This window comes from Microtus oregoni, unplaced genomic scaffold (assembly GCF_018167655.1).
Source record: "Microtus oregoni isolate MIOR12 unplaced genomic scaffold, Mior012 000155F_ref0000269, whole genome shotgun sequence".
NCBI lineage: Eukaryota > Metazoa > Chordata > Mammalia > Rodentia > Cricetidae > Microtus > Microtus oregoni.
The window spans coordinates 60,633-80,906 of record NW_024544810.1 but is presented as its reverse complement, the minus strand read 5'-3'; the positions used below and the strand labels follow the sequence as shown (position 1 = coordinate 80,906).

The following is a 20,274-nucleotide window of genomic DNA, read 5'->3' as shown; positions in this document are numbered from 1 at the left end:
GAATTGTAATACAATGAGAGGAGTAAGAAGAACAAACACTTTAGGAATGAGTATAGAAGTTTGGTGTATTTAATTAAATGACAAATGATGACACAATTATTCATAAGCTGTCAATCTTGTTTATTCAGGTTCTGTATAGCAGCAGAAGGCTACTTCCTCTTTCTGGGTTCCTACAGGCATTCTGTGAACTACCTCCATGGTTCTCCTTGTTACTTTCCCTTGAAGGACGAGAGGCATTTTCATCAGCTCTGCAGCTGACTACTACGGCAATGATTGGTCTTCAGGACTGCTAAGTACTTAAATTGTGGTTAGTACAATTGAGAATTAAATTCCTAATTTATGTTTAAGCTTTCATTTTAAAACTGTGGCAATATAAAATATTGGTTCTCTGTTATTATATTGTTCTGGGAGGATTACATTTCACTTTGGCCATGGGAAATATTTTCTTTTGTTCACTTTTCTCTTTAAAAGAATTTTTAAATTTAATCATGAAAAACTTGATATCCAAATTGAGGTATATTGTTATTGTAAAATAATAACCAGAATTTATAGGTATAGTACAATCATTTAAATATTTTATTACTGTTTATATAAATAATAGTATTTTGAATATATTTGTTTAAAATATTACAATTAATTTTCCAGTTTCTTTTACTATTTAAATTTGTTTTAATTGTTTGATTTTTTTTTTTTCAAGACAGGGTTTTCCTGTGTATCCCTGGCTGTCCTGGAACTATCTTTGTAGACCAGGCTGGCCTCAAACTCAGAGATCACCTGCCTCTGCGTCCCGAGTGCTTCGACTGAAGGCATGTGCCACCACCCGGCTAATTGCTTGATTTTTTTTTTTTGTCATAGAATATTGCTATATAGCCCAGGCTAGTCTCAAACTTGCTTCAACCTTGAAAGTTCTGAGATTATAGGCATGTAGCAATACACAAAACCTTTTTACTTTCTTAATGTAACTACTAGAAAATTATGTAATAATTCTTGCTATACCTACAAAAATGAAGTAAAACATAAAATCATATTTTAATCTCTCCTTTTATTAACTCTATCAATCTGGTTGTTCCTTGCCTCCCTGAGGCTGCTATATCAAAATGAGGTATTCTACTTCTTCTGGCTGGGGCTCTATTTAAAAAAAATCTCAGTTAGTAGTTTACTTTATGCTTAAGATAAACAACAACAACAAAACCTTAGTGTATTATAATGGACTGCATTATAATTTGGAGGACAGTATTTTGTCACTGATTTCAGCAACTATTTTATTAGCATATAAACATTAAGTTTCCTTTCAGTAGTTTCCAGGCAGAATTTGTTTTTGTTGCTTCCTTTCTCCCTGTTCCCATTCTCTAATGTTGTATTTTCATACTTTTGTATTTTCCCTCCTTCCCCCTGGTTGCATCTTATCGAATTTTATAACCACTACTCTCTCTTATTCCTCCTCATTTGCACATATACAAACATCAAAAGTTAGAATCTGCAAATGCAAAAGAATATATGTTTTTTTAGTTTGACCAGTCCCATTTGTTGAAGATGCTGTCTTTTCTCTAGTATGTATTATTGTCTTCTTTCCCAAAATGCAGGTGACTGTCAGAGCATAGGCTTATAGATGAGTGCCCAATTCTATTTATCAGGTTCTATTACTATACCTGTGTGGTATAGTTGAAAGCTATGATGGGAATACTCCCAGTGGGGTTTTTTATTTGGGGGTATTGTTTCAAATATCCTGGGTCTTTTTTAGTTCCATTTAAAATTTGAGGTTACTTTTCCTTTCTGTGAAGAAATGGAAAAGTTTTAGACTTTTATGGGGATTGCATCAACTCTGAAGATTGCTTTTGGTAGGATATCCATTTTCACAAAATACAATCCTACCAAGCCATGAATATGAGAGTTCTTCTGCCTTCTGATGGCTTCAGTTTCTTTGCACAGTGTCTCAAAGTTTTTATTTTACTTCCTTCGTTAGAGTTATGCAAAGATATTTATTTTTACATTGTTATATTTTATTTCAGATTATTGTGAAAGTATTATTTCTTTTCAGGATATTGTCATTTATATACAGGAAGACTACTGATTTTTGTGTGTTAATTTTGTATCCTGTTACTTTGATGAAAGTGTTTATCAGCTGTAGAAGTTTCCTGGTGGAGTGTTGTGGGTCTTTTATGTATAAAATCAATCATCATCTCCAAAAAGGATTACTTTTGAATTCTTTCCTATTTGTATCCTCTGCTGTCGCTAAGACTTCAAACACTATTTTGAGCAGGTACAGTGAGTAGACATCATTCTCTTGGTTTTGGCTTTAATGAAAATACTGGGAGTGTTTCTCCATTTGGCATGATGTAAAAAGTGGGTTTGTTGTATATTGTTTTTATTTTGTTGAGATATATCCCTTGTATTCCTAGACTCTCCAGGACTCATGAAGAGAAGTTGAATCTTATCAAAGGCCTTTTCTGCATCCTCTGGTATGATCATGTGATTTTTGTTCTTTACTCTGATTATATGGTAGATTACATTTATTAATTTATGCATGTGGAACCATCCTTAGATTTCTGGAATAAAACGGACTTTTTTTTTGATGACATACAGAATTATGGTTTATTTCTCAGTACCCATAGTATACAACATCTCCCATACTTAACTACATATAATGAATCAAAGATGTACTTACTTCTTGTGTATAAAACGGACTTTAAGTGGTGGGAAATCTTTTTGATACGTTCTTGATATGTTTTTGATATGTTTTGTATTTTATTGAGAGTTTTTCCATCTGTGTTGATCAGGGACATTGGCATATAACTCTTTTTGTATTGGGTTTTAATCTACTTTAACATCAGTATAATACTGGTTTTGTAAAATGAATTCAGAAGTATTTCTTGCTTTTCTATTTTAGGGGATAATTTTGAACAGTCCGTTAAAGGCCTATTAGAATTCATTCTGTGATGACTCCATTTGGTCCTGGGTGTTTTTTAGTTTGGAGATTTTTAATGACTGCTTCTGTCTCATTGGTTGTTATGGTTCGGTTTCAGTTATTTATTCCATTTTAAGTTTGGTAGGGTATATGCATCTAGAAATTCATCTCTTTCTTTTATAGCTTCCAGTTTAAAGTAAGCCCTAAAGATTCTATGAATTTTTGGTGTCTTCTGTAATATTTCCCTTTTAGTGTTTAATTTTATCAATTTCTGTCTTATTTCTTTTTCTTTTGGCTAATTTGGCTGAAGGTTTTTAGTTACGTTTGTATCAGGCTTTCTTGGACTGCCAGTCCCAAAACCATGATAAGGAGACTTAACTATGAATTGTGAACCCTTAGCTTAGGCTTATCTCTAGCTAGCTTTTTAAAAAAAAACTTAAATTAACCCATTTGTATTAATCTATGTGCTGGCCCCAAGAATGGCTTTAAATTACATACCGTCCATCCTGCTTTCCTGCTTCCCCCATGTCTGTCTGTCTGGTCCCTGGCTGACTGGCCCCCTTTCTCTCTGACCACCAGCTCTCTCTATCCCTCCTCTGCCTAGCTATTGGTCATTCAGTTTTTAAGTAGACCAATCAGGTGCCTTAGCCAGGTAAGATAAAACAGTAATATATCTTTACATAGTTAAACAAATGAAGCATAAACAAAAGCACCAATATTTACATAGTTAAATATTTTGCAACACAAACAAATGTAACACATCTTTACATAGTTAAATGTTCTGTTCCACAACACAAGTTGATCTTTTCAAAGAACTCTTTCTTAATTCTTTCTGGATTTTCATATCTATTTCATTAATTTCTGCCATGATTTTTGTTTCTCTTCATATCTACTTTGTTGTTATTTTTGTTTTTCCAAGCCTTCAGGTGCATTATTGTTAGTTTGAGGTTTCTAATATTTTTTCATGAAGATATTATGCTATAAACATTCTCTTAGAACTGTTACCATTTTTTCTATAGATTGGGTATTGTTGTTCATTGTCCTTTTACTCTTTTTACACTTTTGGCTCTGTTGGGGGAGGGCTGTCACCCAGCTGCCAAATAAATATATATAGGCTTATTCTTACTTATGATTCCCAGCCTTAGCTTGGCTTGTTTCTAGCCAGCTTTTCTTAACTTAAATTCTACCCATCTAACTTTTGCCTCTGTGCTTTTACCTTTCTATATTTCTGTATATCTTTTCTTTCACTCTTACTCTGTGACTGGTTGTGTGGCTGGGTGGCTGCCCCCTTGGGTCCTTCCTTTCTTGCTCCCTTTTCTCTCTTCTTGTTTCTCCTTGATCTTCTTTCTCTCCTTCTATTTATTATCTCTGGCATCCCTACCTATCCCTCCTGCCTCGCTGTTCAACTCTTTATTAGACCAATCAGGTGTTTTAGATAGGCACAGTAACTCAGCTTCACAGAGTTAAACACATGCAAACATAAAATATGGTAACACAGCTCTGCATCATTAAATAAATACATTTCTTGGAGGCAGAGAAAAGATAGATCATAGTTTCTAATCCCATTTTCTAATCTGTGTATTTATTGGGTAACTGAGTCCACTAATATTCATGATAATTATTGAAAGATGTGTATTCTTGTTGTTAAATTGGTTTTGTGCTGATTCTTTGACCTCTGTTGATATATTGTCCTGGTATATTTTTCTATTGGTTGTGTTTATTCTTCACTCTTGACTGAAATAGTCCTTTCAGTATCCACCACAGAGTTGGCTTAGTGTTCATAAATTCTTTTAATTTGTCCCTGTGGAAATTTTTATTTCTCTATGAATTTCAATACTTTTGCTGAGTATAATATTCTGGATTGACAATTATATTCTTTCAAAGATTGAAACACATTTTTCCATGCCCTTCTGACTTTAAATTTCTGACATATAGTCAGGAGTTACTCTGGTGGGCCTGTTTTTATAAATGACTTGACCTTTTCTTCTTGCAGCTTTCAATATTCTTTATTTATTTTGTTTTTAGTGTTTTTATTATAATATGTTGTGGGCAGTTTCTTTCCTGGCCTTATCTGTTTGGAGTCCTGGAGGCACCAGTATGGGCATCTCTTTCTCATGTGTGAACATTTTTATAATGTGATTTTACTGAAAATAGAGTCTATACCTTAGATGTGGTAATTCTCCTTTTCTCATGCCTGTAATTTGAAAGGTAGGTCTTTTCATGGCATTCAAGAGTTTTCACTTCTGTTCATGGGAGGTTTTTTGTTTACATATAAAACATATTGCTAAATTTTAAAGTAATGTAGTTTCTCTACTTTTTCTTTCACCCTTGATTTTTCCCATGGTCCACTCAAACTGAGGCTTTAATTTGACCTATGTAGTTTTTCTACTTTTGGCATCATTTAAGTTTAGTTTTTCTTCAGTAATTCTGTATCTCCTTGAATTCTGTTTTCATATTATGTATTAGCTTCCTTACTTCATTTATCTCTGATTTATTTTACTCTGAGTTTTCTGAAACCATTTTAATTAGTCTTTTGAATTTCTTGTCTGCCAGTTCTCCAAGGCCATTCTCATTGACTTCTATTATTATGGGACTTTTAGGAGGACACATGTCTTGGATTTTTATGTGGATTTTTACTTTCATTCTGTGTCTTTGCCAGTGTGGTATGTCTCTTGCAGACCAGAAACAACTGTGTTGAAGGAGCTGTGGGCTGTGTTCCTGCCACCCGGCTCCTGGCTGCCTGGCTAGCTTATGCCCCAAAATAATAACACAGAAACTCTATTCTTTTAAACACTGCCTGGCCCATTATATGTAGCCTCTTCTTGGCTAACTCTCACATCTTGACTAACCCATTTCTAATAATCTGTATAGCACCACGAAGTGGTGACTTACCGGAAAGAATTCTAGTGTATGTCCATCTTGGGCTGGAGCTTCATCGTGTCTGCCCTGGAGAGGAGCGGCTTGGCGTCTGGCTCACTTCCCTTCTTCCCAGCATTCTCTTCTGTCTACTCCACCTGCCTAATTTTCTGACCTATCAGACCAAGCAGTTTTCTTTATTGATTAACCAATGAAACAACAAATTGACAAATGACTGTCCCACATCACAACTGTATCTTATTTTTTAATCCAGTGAGCGAGTGTGCATCTTTTAGTCATAAAACTAACAGAATTAACTTTGGGGGTAAACACCGATTCTTGTAATTTTGTTCATTGTTTACGTGGTTCAAATCTTTCCTTTCTCCCTTTTTTATTTTAGGAGTTTGGTTGCTATGTTGAGCATGTTTGGTTCTTTTCTTGTTCTTGTTTGTTATCTAGTCCTTTCATAAAGTTTATTCTTTCCTGAGCACTTGTGTTTGTGACTGTCTTCCTCCTCTATGTGTATATTTCCTTTAAGTGTTTTCTACCATACTGTGTGAGTGGTCATTAATTGCTTTAGTGTGTGCCTATCTTGGAAGGTATTTATTTCACCACTGCTTTTAAAATATGACTCTCCTGGGAGCTAGGGGAAGGGTAGTAAAAGTTTCCAAAACACATTGTATGGATTTCTTAAATAACTAATTAAAATATTCTCAAAAAGAGAATTCACCTGAATATAGTAGTCCTGTTGGACATTTATTTACTCTCACAGCTTAGATTACATTATTTCTTACTGTTCGGGATTTTTGGTTTTTCTGCCAAGATGATGTTATTCTAATGAGTTTCACTTTGTATATAAGCTAACAATTTTCTTTTGTAGTTTTTAATATTGCTTTTGTGGTTTCAGTGTTTTAGCAATGTAACATAGAGAGGTTTGTAGCAGACCCTCTCAGCCTACCCCAAATAATGACATGGAGACTTACTATTAGTTATGAATGTTCAGCCTTATCTTATGCTTGTCCCACTAGCTCTTATCTTTTAATTTAACCTTTTTCTCTTCATCTACCTTTTGCCTCGGGGATTTTTACTTTATTTTTTAAACTCTGCATGTCCTACTTTTCCTGCTTCTGTGGGTGGCTGGCTGATGACTACCTGACTGTCTGGCCCTGGATGTCTCCCTCTCTTTCTCCCTCATTCTCTCTTCTAGAGCCTAAATTCCTCCTCCTTCTTTTTTTTTTATTTGCCAATTCTTTTTTTTCCTTTTTTTTATTGAGAAAATGAGAAAAAAAACAAGTTTCCACCTCCTCCCAGCCTCCCATTTCCCTCCCCCTCCTCCCACCCTTCTCCCCCTCCCCCCACTCCTTTCCCCCTCCCTCTCCAGTCCAAAGAGCAGTCAAGGTTCCCTGCCCTGTGGTAAGTCTTAGGTCCTCCCCTCTCCGTCCATGTCTAGGAAGGTGAACATCCAAACTGGCTAGGCTCCCACAAAGCCAGCACATTGCGTAGGATCAAAACCCCTTGCCATTGACCTTGGCGTCTCCTCAGCTCTCATTGTTCGCCATGTTCAGAGAGTCCGGTTTTATCCCATGCTTTTTCAGTCACAGTCCAGCTGGCCTTGGTGAGCTCCCAATAGATCAGCTCCACTGTCTCAGTGGGTGGGTGCACCCCTCGTGGTCCCGACTTCTTTGCTCATGTTCTCCCTCCTTCTGCTCCTCATTAGGACCTTGGGAGCTCAGTCCAGTGCTCCAGTGTGGGTCTCTGTCTCTATCTCCATCCATCACCAGATGAAGGTTCTATGATGATATGCAAGATATTCATCAGTATTGCTATAGGATAGGGTCATTTCAGGTTCCCTATCCCCAGCTGCCCAAGGAATTAATTGGGGACCTCGGCTTGGGCACCTGGGAGCCACTCTAGGTTCAAGTCTCTTGCCAACCCTAAGGTGGTTCCCTTAACTAAGAATAGAAACACAGAAAACAATACAAAGAATCTATGAAACAAAAAGCTGGTTCCTGGAGAAAATCAACAAGATTGACAAACCACTATCCAAGCTAATCAAACGGCAGAGAGAGAATTTGCAAATTAATAAGATCAGAAATGAAAAGGGGGACATAACCACAGACACAGGGGAAATTCGGAGAATCATTAGATCTTACTACAAAAGCCTATATATGCCACAAAACTGGAAAATGTAAAGGAAATGGACACTTTTTTAGATAAATATCATATACCAAAGTTAAATCAGGACCAGGTGAACAATCTAAATAGACCTGTTAGTCGCGAAGAATTAGAAGAGGTTATCAAAAACCTCCCTACCAAAAAAAGCCCAGGACCAGATGGTTTCAATGCGGAATTCTACCAGAACTTCCAAGAAGATCTAATACCTATACTCCTTAATGTATTTCACAATATAGAAACAGAAGAGTCATTGCCAAATTCCTTTTATGAAGCTACAGTTACTCTGATACCAAAACCGCACAAAGACTCAACCAAGAAAGAGAATTATAGACCAATCTCACTCATGAACATCGATGCAAAAATCCTCAACAAAATACTGGCAAACCGAATCCAAGAACACATTAGAAAAATTATCCATTATGATCAAGTAGGCTTCATCCCAGGGATGCAGGGCTGGTTCAACATACGAAAATCAATCAATGTAATCCATCATATAAATAAACTGAAAGAAAAAAAACATATGATCATCTCATTAGATGCTGAAAAAGCATTTGACAAAATTCAACATCCTCCTCCTTCTTATTCTCTTTGACTGCCAGCCCCACGTATTTCTTTCCTGCCTAGCTATTTGTTGTTCAGGTTTTTATTAGACGAATCAGGTTCCTTAGCAGGCAGAGCAACACATCTTTTCATTGTTAAACAAATGCAGCATGAACAAAAGCAACATCTCACATCACTAAACAAATACAGCATAAACAAATGTACCATACCTTCTCATAGTTAAGGTAATATTATACAACAGAATTGTGTTCTAATTAGAAATTAAACTTTTAGAAGTTTAATCCATGCAGTTTTGTAGCAAACTTCGCATCAACTTTCTATTCACATATTAGCAATCAGTCAATAGCAAAAAGCCCACTCTGATCTTGGGGACATAGCAATGGTAGAGCATATGTCCAGCATCTGATACCATCCCCCACCAGGTTCCATTCCCAAGACCCACTCCAAGAATATATTATTTTTGGAAAAAATAAGGATAATAGAGCCACTTGGTTTCATTTTCTAAAAGACCAGGGGTACTTTTTTTAAAAACATTCTCTAAGTATTTAATGATTGTGTCCCTATTATTACCTACATAAATATTCACTCAGAATACATAAGAGTATTTTTTTTCTTGGTTTTTGCATATGAGATTCCAAAGTGTAGTTAAATTAGATGATTTAATTGACCTTCTGAACAGATGATACTTTTACAATGTCTTTTAGAGGAATTTCTCTACTATTTACAGTAGATGTTTGATTTATATAATTAAAATATATAATGTAATCTTAATTTTTTTCTATTTTTACTATTATTATTATTTTATTTTTTACTGGAAAGGCACTCTCATGCCTACAGTCTTTTGTTTACAATTTATATTAATTTATATGGACCTTGTGCCTACAAAACTTGCTTTCTTCCTGAGAGATAAGATGCCATTAGGGCGTGTGCTGAATTTATCACCTTGCACAATAATATTTCTTTCTGTTGAAAGCTCAGTGTTTCTTTGTTCTGCTTAAATGGGTGCTTCACAAAACACATGCCTTAATCCACAATTATCTCTCCTCCCTATAGATGGATGGAGTCTTTCTTCTGCAGCAAGCATAGAGTGTGTCATAGACAAATTGCTTTTTCAACTGCCACAAGAGATCCATTAGCAAGAATGCAGGTGAAACTGCCACTCTTCCAGCCTGTTTTCTATATGAGTGAAGCTGTTTCTCTGTCCAGTGACTAACTATGCTGTTCTTTCCCTGGGGGATTCTAATATCAAGATACAATGAGCAGATTACTGAGACTGGTTACCTGTATGTGAATAATGTAAAACATTATTCTTATTTTGGATAAGAATATAACAGAAGATCTATTTTTTTTAGCCAATCCAGAGAATATTAAATCCTGAGGTCAGTGAGTGGGTAAAATTTGACACAGTGGGTTAAAGATCTTGCCATATCATCATAAAGAGCAGGATATCCTTCATACAGGCAAATGAAATTCAATTGCTTATATATACTTCATTCTTTATCCACTAATCCATCTATGAACATTTATACTACTTTCATATATTAGCCATTGTAAATAATGATCAAATAAAAATAGGGGTTCAAATATTTATTTCAGAGCCTTAATTTCTTTGGACACATGATTGCTGGGTCATATATTAGTTGTGTTTTAAAATTTTTGAGGAGCCTCTGTATTGTTTTCCATAGTGTTTATACCAATTTACACTTCTACTAACAGTGACAAGTTTGCTTTTAATCACCTTTGTCAAACAGCACTTGTCTTCCTTTGTTTTATTTTAGACAATTTGACATTGTGACTTGTATAAGATCATATCTCAGGTGGTTTATAAAAAATTTCCCCTATGATTAATGATGTTCAGTGCTTTCTTCATATTTATTAGTCTTCTAAATGTTTTCTTTGAGGAAATTCCTGTTCATTTCCATTGCCCTTTTAATGTTAGCTTATTTGTCCTGTTTGTTTTGTGATATTTCCTAATTAGATTACAGGAATTACATTTATATAACCATTCTGTCAGATATATAGTTGACACAAATATTCTGTACATATGTTGTGTTACATTTTAAATTTGTTAGTTTTTTCTTTGATGTGCATACCTAATACACTTGAAAATTTTATTTAAAATTTATTGTGTTTTCAGTGTGTGTATATATACTCCTATTTTTAATATTTTTGGAGCTATACTTTATTTGTTTGTTACTTTAAACAACTAAAAAACATCCCATATATTGTTTTAATTACATTTTTAAAATTTATATTTCTTTAAGAAGTTAGCATCTTAAAATATTTTTTAATATTCTATTCAACATTTAACAAAAGGGATCATTCTTCACATTAACCTGTACTTTTGCAAGGTAGCAGGTAGGTTCTTACCTGAAACATTTAATAGTGTATCCTTTATCAATTAGAATGTAAATAATGTCTTAAATTTTGAAAATGTACATGAAATGCAGACAAGAAAGTCAGCTGTCTAGAAGGTTCTTATACTGGGATGAAACTCAAGAGGTCAGATTCCAAACATCCATTCCATACTTTCAGGCAAATTTCTATCAAAGCTGCCATGATAATGTAATAGAATTCCATATTAAGTGGTGTGTATTTTTTTCTGGTGTTTCTGAGTACCTACCTGAAAAGTTGTTATCTACGAATGCAACAAACACAAAAGCAATGCCTTTCTTTAGTCTGCCACTCTCTATGAAGTTGTTATCTACGAATGCAACAAACACAAAAGCAATGCCTTTCTTTAGTCTGCCACTCTTTATGAAGAGTGGCAAGGCTCATACGGGTTTTTACCGCCAAATATTAGAAATCAATTTCGTAATCTTTTTTATTGAAAATAGATTCTTTGCTCATATATTATATCCTGATTATAATTTACACTCTCTTTACTCCTCCCAGATCCTCCCCACTTCCTGTCCCATCCAGATCCATTCCCTTTCTGTCTTTCATTAGAAAACAAACAGGCTTCTAAGGGAAAATAATAAAACAAAATATAATGAGACTAAGTAAAATCAAACACATCAGAATGGAACAAAACAAACATAAAGAAGAAAAGGAGTCCAAGAAAAGGCACAACAAACAAATTAGACACAGAGTTCCGCTTGTTCACTCACTTAAGAATCTCATAAAAACACAAAACCACAAGCTATAATATATCCCCAAAGAGGGGGGGGAGAGAATGAATGAATTTTAAAATAAAAAAAATAAAAAGAAAATGCCTTGACATGACATTATGAGACCAGAAACTTCCAAAGATGCCATTGAGTTCATCTTGTGTAGGCCATCTACTTCTGGGCATTTGACTTGCCCTTAAGAGTAGTTTGTTTTCCCAGGAGACTCCCTTGGGGAAAAAAAAACAACTAGATTTTCATTTCCAAATAGTTATTAATTGGAGATAGCTCCTGGGTAATGGATGGGGCATGGGTCCACTTCTTTCAGCTCTAGGGCCCTATCTGATACAGACCCATACATGCTGTCTCAGTCCTGTGAGTTTACATGTGCATTGGACGTGTTGTGTTTAGAAAGCCTAGTTTCCGTGGTGTCTTCCATCTTTGGTTCTTACACTCCTTTTGCCTCCTTTTCCACAGGGTTCCCAAAACCCTAAGGGGATGAATTTGATGAGACATCCCATTTAGGACTGAGTGTTTCAAGGTTTCTAACTCTCTGCATATTGTATTGGGTCTCTGTATTTCCCATCTGCTACATGAGGAAACTTTTCTGATGACGGCACTGATCTATGAGTATAGCAGAATATAGAGTCATTTATCATGACCTTTTTTTTATCTTGTTCAGGCCAGTATTATTTGATTTTACCCTAAGTCCCTGGGCTATCTAGTCTCAGGTTCTTGGGCATTCAAGCAGCTTCAGATATGGGTTTTACTTTGTGTAGTAGGCCTAAGTCAAACCAGATATTGGTTGGTTGTGTCCACAAAATTTGTGCCACTATTGCACTAGAACATCTTGCAAGTAGGTCACCATTGTAGATAGAAAAGTTTGTAGCTAGGTTGGTATTTGCATTTCTCCATTGGTAGCATGCAGAGGACCTTCTAATACCAAGAACACTAGCCTGTAGGGGTGAAGACTCTAGGTAGTCACCAGCTCCACTTCTCCATTTTCAATGAATTGTATAGTTGTTATCTTCAGGAATGGAACCTTGCAGTCAGTTTGTGGAGAGCAACCTATAGTCTTGGCAACACCCTGGGTTGTTTGGGGTTCTTATGGGGCTCCTTTGGACAGTAACTCAATTAGATGTAATACATTCCCAGTACTAGGAGCTTCATTTGGTGAATAGAGATGTCTGGCTTGGGCTATACTTCTCCCATTATGTGGCAATTTTATTTAGATTGCCTTCATATATATATACATATATATATATATTGCTTTCATATATATATTAGGAAGCTTCTATCGTATTAGGTGTACCTCCCTGTATTCCCTTCCTTGTCCCCATCTTCCATCCCCATCCCAAGATTTTATTGATATAATAATTTTGTGCATTTATGGGTACAATGTGGCAATTCAGTATGTGCATGAAATGTGTAATTATCAACATAGGCTCATTAGTAATTTCATATCTTTAAGTATTTTTTCATTTCTTTGTGGTGGAAACTGAAATTCTTCTCCTTTTAAGTTTCATAAAATATCTAATAAGATGTCTTAAAGCAAGTAACCCTGATGTGCTGTAGATCAATATGTTTATTCTCTCTGTGCTACCCATTAATCAATTAATCTGTCTTCCTCGAACCACTCACTAACTTTAATTACAACCATTATATGTTCTTTTATGCTCCCACATATGAGCAAGAACATATGGTATTTATCTTGCTGTGGCTTATTTCACTTAACATGAGGCCAGCCAGTTTCATCCTTATTGCTACACTTGACAGGATTTAATTATTTTGTGGCTAAGTAGCATTCTATTGCATATATTTTGTGGTAAAACATTCATGCCAAAACTACATAAATATGAGTGTGGAATTTTCACAAATGTGATAAACTGTTGCCTTTCTCAATAAATATAACCCATTCCCAACCCTTCAGCTAAATCTATTCTGTCCTTTTAGTCTCAAAGTTTTTACTGTTCTTCAGTGACTGCTTTGTTGACTTCTAACATTAGGATTTATTTTGCCTATTTTATATAATTTAGTACTGTATTATGTTTTGCTTTGATTCATTTATACAAGCTCATGTTTGTGAGATTCTATAGCATGATTAATAAAAACCCAGAGACAGAAATTGGGGTTCAACCTGAAGGCCAGAAAAATAAAACAGCCAGCCACTGGCTCTTACCTCTACCTCAGTCTGAAATGGTGACCCTGCCTCCTGGAATCTTAGAGAGAGACTGTCTGAAAGCTGTGTCCTCCCATTTTATTTTCCTCTCTAGGGCTGGGATTAAAGGCATTCATCACTACCACCCAGTTTCTATGGCAAACTAGTGTGGCTACTGGGATTAAATGTATGTGTCATCACTGCCTGGTCTGTAAGGCTGGCCAGTGTGACAGTTTTACTCTCTGAAGTTCAAGAAAGTTTTATTTATTAAAATACAAATGAAGTATCAATACAAGATTAATTCAAGTTACTGAATGTATAGAGTCATGCATTTGAATTTTTATATAGAAACACACAAGATACACTCAAATGTCAATAGACTTTTTTATTATTTCTATATATAGGCTACAAGAAAGAATGTTTCTCATACTTATGTATATTTTGCTGTATTTTCCTATACTTAGAAGTTATGGATGGCTTTCCAAAATAATTTTGAAATGTCCAAATCAGTGATAGTATTTTATCATAGCTTAACATTTGATAAACTTTTCAAGTTTATTATACATACATTTGAATTTCTTATTTTGGAAGTACCTTTTCTAGTTTTATGTTATCTAAATGGGCAAGTGTTTTTGTCTTATTTTAGGCATCTAAAAATATATACGTTCAAGGTAAAGCCATGTATTAAAAAGGTAAATGGTAAACATGCTGTTTTACTCTTTTCTCTCTTATAAATTTTATTTATCAGTGAACAGAAATTTTAATGTCACCCCGTTTTCACAGTAAAAAATTGTTTGTTTATTCATTTTTCTCTATTATTAAAAAACTATTGCTCTTCCCAAGGCTATGAAGATATTCTCCTGAGTTACTATGTAGAATCCACAACACCCCTGAAATTAATTTTTACAAACTACATGAAGTAGGCTACAACACTTACTGTTTTTACCATTTAGGTATGAAGTTTACCAAATAGTATGTATAAAAATTTATAAAAAGTAAAAGCCCAATTTTGTCTTGTCTTCCCTACAGCTGAGGGTACAGATAACAGTTGCTTTGGGAAACTGTGTGCCTAAGCATACAATAGGCAATTATTATCTATTTATTTATATGGATTCCCTCATTCAGAGTTTAACTCAGCTACTAGCAATTTCTAACAATCAAAGCTCTAGAAGCGGTTGTCTTCCAACTTCTCAGTGGTGTGGGTCTACATGCTCCACTAAAGAGGTGGTTACAGAACACTATATAGATATGCAAACAACAGAAATAGTGTTTTTTTCTCCTGGATCATGTGCACCTAGGATGAGAACTTACTTTTGTACTTGACTTACTGAGCTAGTCATTTCTGTGACTTCTCTTTGGTTCTTTTTCTAAATGCGCATGTATGATTCATTTTTCATTCTTACATTGTTTCCATGTTATCGAGTTATTGGTGTTGTTGTAGATCTCTCTAAGCTTTTCAAAAGTCGATCTTTGGCTTCTCTATACTTCTGCTTATCTATGACAGCTCTCTTCTACCACATGCTTCTACTGCCATGCTATTCTCCCCTATTAAACTATAAACTAAAATCAATCTTCCTCTCTTTTCAAATACTCAATCTTTATAATTCTTAAATATTTTAGATATTTTGTTGTATTTGTCATCTATTGTTAGTATTATGTTCTTCTGGAAGTATGTAAATATATTCAGTATTGGCACAAGCACAAATTAACATAGAAGAATGTTTTTTCATATATTTGTGCTTTTTGTGTTTCAGGTACATCAGTTATCTTTATAACATATATATATATATATATATATTAGTTTTATGAAGAGACAGTGTCTCAGAAGATGCATCTTGTGATATACATTTTTAGTGGGTTATATTTATTAGTGATTAGCTACTGTAGTAGTCTCTCACTATAGATTTTTTTTTTGTTGTCTTCCATTCTTCTCCATGCTATACTCATCTCCTGTAGTGCAACACCCTCAGAAAGTTTCTAACAGCAGTTATCTACATAGTCAATTCATGGAGTTCCTTAACTTTCACAATTAATGGTGTTCTTTAACTATTAATAAATAATAAACTATTCACCATTATAAACAAAAACTAGCTACAAACATTCTGACACACAACTGAGCTCCTATACTTATTTACAGATTTCTAAGCAGATGCTAAACAGTTCAGGACAGAACAGATTCATATATTCAGTCTTGAAAGGAGAACATATAAACCAGTAACAGTCTGCCTGGCAGACTTTCCTTGAGAAAGAATTTTAAAAAAGCTTAAAGAAGTAAAAGCTTAGCAAGTTCATTGCCATGAGGTGAATCCTTTATGTTTTTCAATTATTTTTTATTCTTTGTGGTTCTGAGAATTGTAACTATAGTTTCATACATGATAAACCTACCATTAAGTAACATTACCACTAGGCCAATCTCGATAAGTCTTAAGAAAGTAATAACATTCTACTAACAACATAGAAACAGGAGAAAGTGGGAAATTTAGTGGTATAAGTTACTCATACTCAGAATAGGGATGTGATACTGACCATAGGGAGAACAAACTCCCACAGGATGGATGGATATATATTTCTGCCTTCTCCCCGCCTCCCATTCCTTCCCCCTCTCTCCACTCTTCTCCCCTCCCCCCCTCTTCGCCCCTCCCTCTCCAGTCTGAAGAGCAGTCACAGTTCCCTCCCCTGTGGGAAGTCCAAGGTCCTCCCCCCTCTATCCAGGTCTAGGAAGGTGAACATCCAAACAGGCTAGGCTCCTACACAGCCAGTACATGCAGTAGGATCAAAACCCAGTGCCATTGTCCTTGGCTTCTCATCAGCCCTCATTGTCCACCATGTTCAGAGAGTCCGGTTTGATCCCGTGCTTTTTCAGTCCCAGTCCCGCTGGCCTTGGTGAGCTCCCAATAGATCAGCCCCTCTGTCTCAGTGGGTGGATGCACCCCTCACGGTCCTGACTTCCTTGCTCATGTTCTCCCTCCTTTTCCTCCTCATTTGGACCTTGGGAGCTCAGTCCAGTGCTCCAATGTGGGTCTCTGTCTCTATCTCCATCCATCGCCAGATGAAGTTTCTATGGTGATATGCAAGATATTCATCAGTATGGTTATAGGATAGGGCATTCCAGGTTCCCTCTCCTCAGCTGCCCAAGGAACTAGCTGGGGACATCTCCCTGGACACCTGGGAGCCCCTATAGAGTCAAGTCTCTTGCCAACCCTAAGATGGCTCCCTTAATTAGGATATATACTTCCCTGCTCCCATATCCACCCTTCCTTTATCCCAACCATCCCATTCCCCCACGCTCTCTCCATCCTCCCCTTCTCACTTTTCTCTTCCCATTTCCCCTTTCCCCCATCCCACCCCATCCCCAAGTTCCCAATTTTTGCCCGGCAATCTTGTCTACTTCCAATATCCAGGAGGATAACTGTATGTATTTCTTTGGGTTCACCTTCTTATTTAGCTTCTCTAGAATCACAAATTATAGGCTCAATGTCTTTTATTTATGACTAGAAACCAATTATGAGTGAGTACATCCCATGTTCATCTTTTTGGGTCTGGGTTACCTCACTCAGGTTATTTCTTTAAAATTATATGAAACTTAACTTAAAAATCAGAATGTTTGGGGGGGTTCGATTTAAAGTGTAGAATTGTTGTATGCAATTAATTTTATGTTGCTTTGAATTTGAAATAGTTGGTTATATGCACAGAACAGCCTTTTGGTAACCATAAAGCAAAAAATTTAGAGAAGATCACACTCACACAGCAATAAAACAATTCAAAACCTGCCACTATAGAAAGCCCTCAAATCACAAAACAAAGAGGAGATATAGGAAAAGAAAGCAGAAAACAAATTGTAAAGTGCAGTAGTATATACTTACCTGTCAATAATTACTTTAAATACAGATAAGTTAAAGTTTCCCATCACTAGACATAATGGGACTGTGGTGATTAGTTTGAATTGTCAAGTTGACACACTCCAGAACCACCTGAGAGAACCTCTGAGAATGTATTTTAGGGATTATCTTGATTATGCTGATGTGGGAAGATCCACCCACTGTGGGTGGTACCTTTCCTCGAAAGGAAATACTGGACTACTTAAGAGTAGAACAAGCAGGTGGAGTATTGGCATGCATGCACTCGTTGCTGGGTGTTCATAATTATGAATGTGATATGACCAACTCCTTAAGTCTCCTCTCATAGCTGCTGCTGTGATTTCCTTGCTATGCTGGAATGTAAGCTGGAACTGTAAGCTAAACCCTTTCTCTCATAAATAATTTTTGTCAAGGTATTGTATCATAACAATATGGAAGAAACTAAGAGAGTGGTTTAATACATTTTTCAGGTAATAAAGTTTTATTAGATTTTTATCAAATACCAATCCAAGTTCCCACTCCAACCTCCTCCTCGCATTTCCTCCACACACCCTTCCACCCCACCCCCATCCAGTCCTCAGAGAAGGTAAGGCACATTGCTTTGGGGAAGGTCCAAGGCCCTCCCTATTATATCTAGGCTGAGAAAGGTATCCATCCAAAGAGAATGGGTTTCCAAAAGCCAGTACAGGCAGTAGGATAAATCCTGGTGCCACTGCCAGTGGTCCCTCAGTCTGCCCCAGCCATGCAACTGTCAACCACATTCAGAGGGTCTAGTTTGGCCCTATGCTAGTTCCTTCCCAGTCTGTCTGGAGTTGGTGAGCTCCCATTAGCTCAGGTAAACTGTTTCAGTGGGTGAACCCATCATGGTCTTGACCTCTTTGCTCATATTCTCATTCCTTCCACTCTTCAACTGGACTTTGGGAGCTCAGTCCAGTGCTCTGATGCGGGTCTCTGCCTCTGTTTCCATCAGTTGCTGGATGAAGGTTCTATGGTGATATTTAAGATATTCATCGGTCTGACTACAGGGTAAATCAAATCAGGCCCATTCTCCTCAATTGCTTAGGGTTTTGTCTGGAGTCATCTTTGTGGATTCCTGGGAATTTCTCTTGAGCCAGGTTTCTGCTAATCCTGTAATGGCTCCCTCAATCAAGATATCTCTTCCCTTCCTCTCATCTCTGTCCTTTCTCCATCTCAACTATTCCATTCCCTCAAGTTCTTCTCAACCCTCCTTCTCCTCTCTTCTTCCCCTTCCACCTTCACTTATCCCTGGGCCCCTGTACTTCAAAATTTGTCAGACAATCTTGTCTGTTTCCAATTTTCAAGTGGATCTATGTATGTTTTTCTTTGGGTTCACCTTATTACTTAGCTTCTCTCAGAATATGAACTAAAGGCTCAATGTTCTTTGTTTATAGTTAGTATCCAGTATGAGTGAGTACATACCATATTCATCTTTTTGGGTCTGGGTTACCTCACTCAGGATAGTGTTTTCTAATTCCATTCATATTTGCATGCAAAATTCAAGATGTCATTGTTTTTTACTGCTGAGTAGTGCTCTAATATGTGAATGTGCCACATTTTCTTGATCCATTCTTTGGTCGAGGGGCATCTAGGTTGTTTCCAGGTTCTGACTATTACAAATAATGCTTCTATGAACATAGTTGAACAGATGCTTTTTTTTTTTCTGTCTTGGGATTTTATTGCTGTGAAAAGAAACCATGTCCAAGGCAACTCTTATAATGTACAACATTGAATTGGCTCGCTTACAATTTCAGAAGGTCAACCCTCTGAAGTTATCATCACGCAGGAGCCTGGTGATACACGGGCAGTCGTGGTGGTGGAGATGAGAGTGCTACATCTTGCAGTCACCAGGATGTCAATTGACATCCAATATTTTCAATTTTTCTCAAATATCTATTCAAACTACATTGAAGTAAGCAGAAAAGTAAAATTTCAAATCATAGTTTCTAAATGGTTGAAATCATTATCTTTAAAATAGGAGTGCATACTACATACAACAGTTCGATGATCAGTGCATCACTAAAGTATCTCCTTTAAAAAAGAAAACTTTCAAGAGAATAACGAGTAAGTAAGTAGTTCATTATTTTGAAAACTAGATTATGGAGCTGGAGAGATGGCTCTGTGGTTAAAAACACTGGCTGTTCTTCCGGAGGACCCATGTTCAATTCCCATCACCCATATGGCAGTTCACAACTGTCTGTAATAGCAGTTCCAGGGAACCCAACACCCTCATACAGATATACTCAGAGGCAACACACTGTTGGAGGAGGGTGCCACTTGTTGGTTCCCAGCTGCTTAGCCCAGAAATAATCACACAGAAACTGTATTGTTTAAATCACTGCTTAGCCCATTAACTCTAGCTTCTTACTGGCTAACTTTTACAAAATAATTTAACCCATTTCTATTAGTCTGTGTATCACCATGTAGCTGTGGCTTATCGGCTAAAGTTCTGTCTGGCTCCCGCAGGGCTACATGGCTTCTCTCTGACTTCACTCTTCTTTCTCCCAGCATTCAGTTTAGTTTTCTCTATCTAGCTCTGTTCTACCCTATCAGGCTACGCCAATTTTTTTTTTAATTCTTTTTTTTTTTTTTTTTTTTTTTACTGAGCTCCCAAGGTCCCAATGAGGAGCAGAAGGA

At 36.3% G+C, this 20,274-nt stretch overlaps 1 long non-coding RNA gene across 1 annotated transcript; it reads left to right on the top strand.

Annotated features, from left to right (window-relative positions):
- The first annotated feature begins 203 nt into the window (after nucleotides 1–203).
- Nucleotides 204–19,669, top strand: LOC121445056. Its single transcript, XR_005973871.1, has 3 exons — nucleotides 204–307; nucleotides 2,400–2,459; nucleotides 19,616–19,669. It is a non-coding gene; the product is annotated as an uncharacterized LOC121445056 (long non-coding RNA).
- Nucleotides 19,670–20,274: the final 605 nt, after the last annotated feature.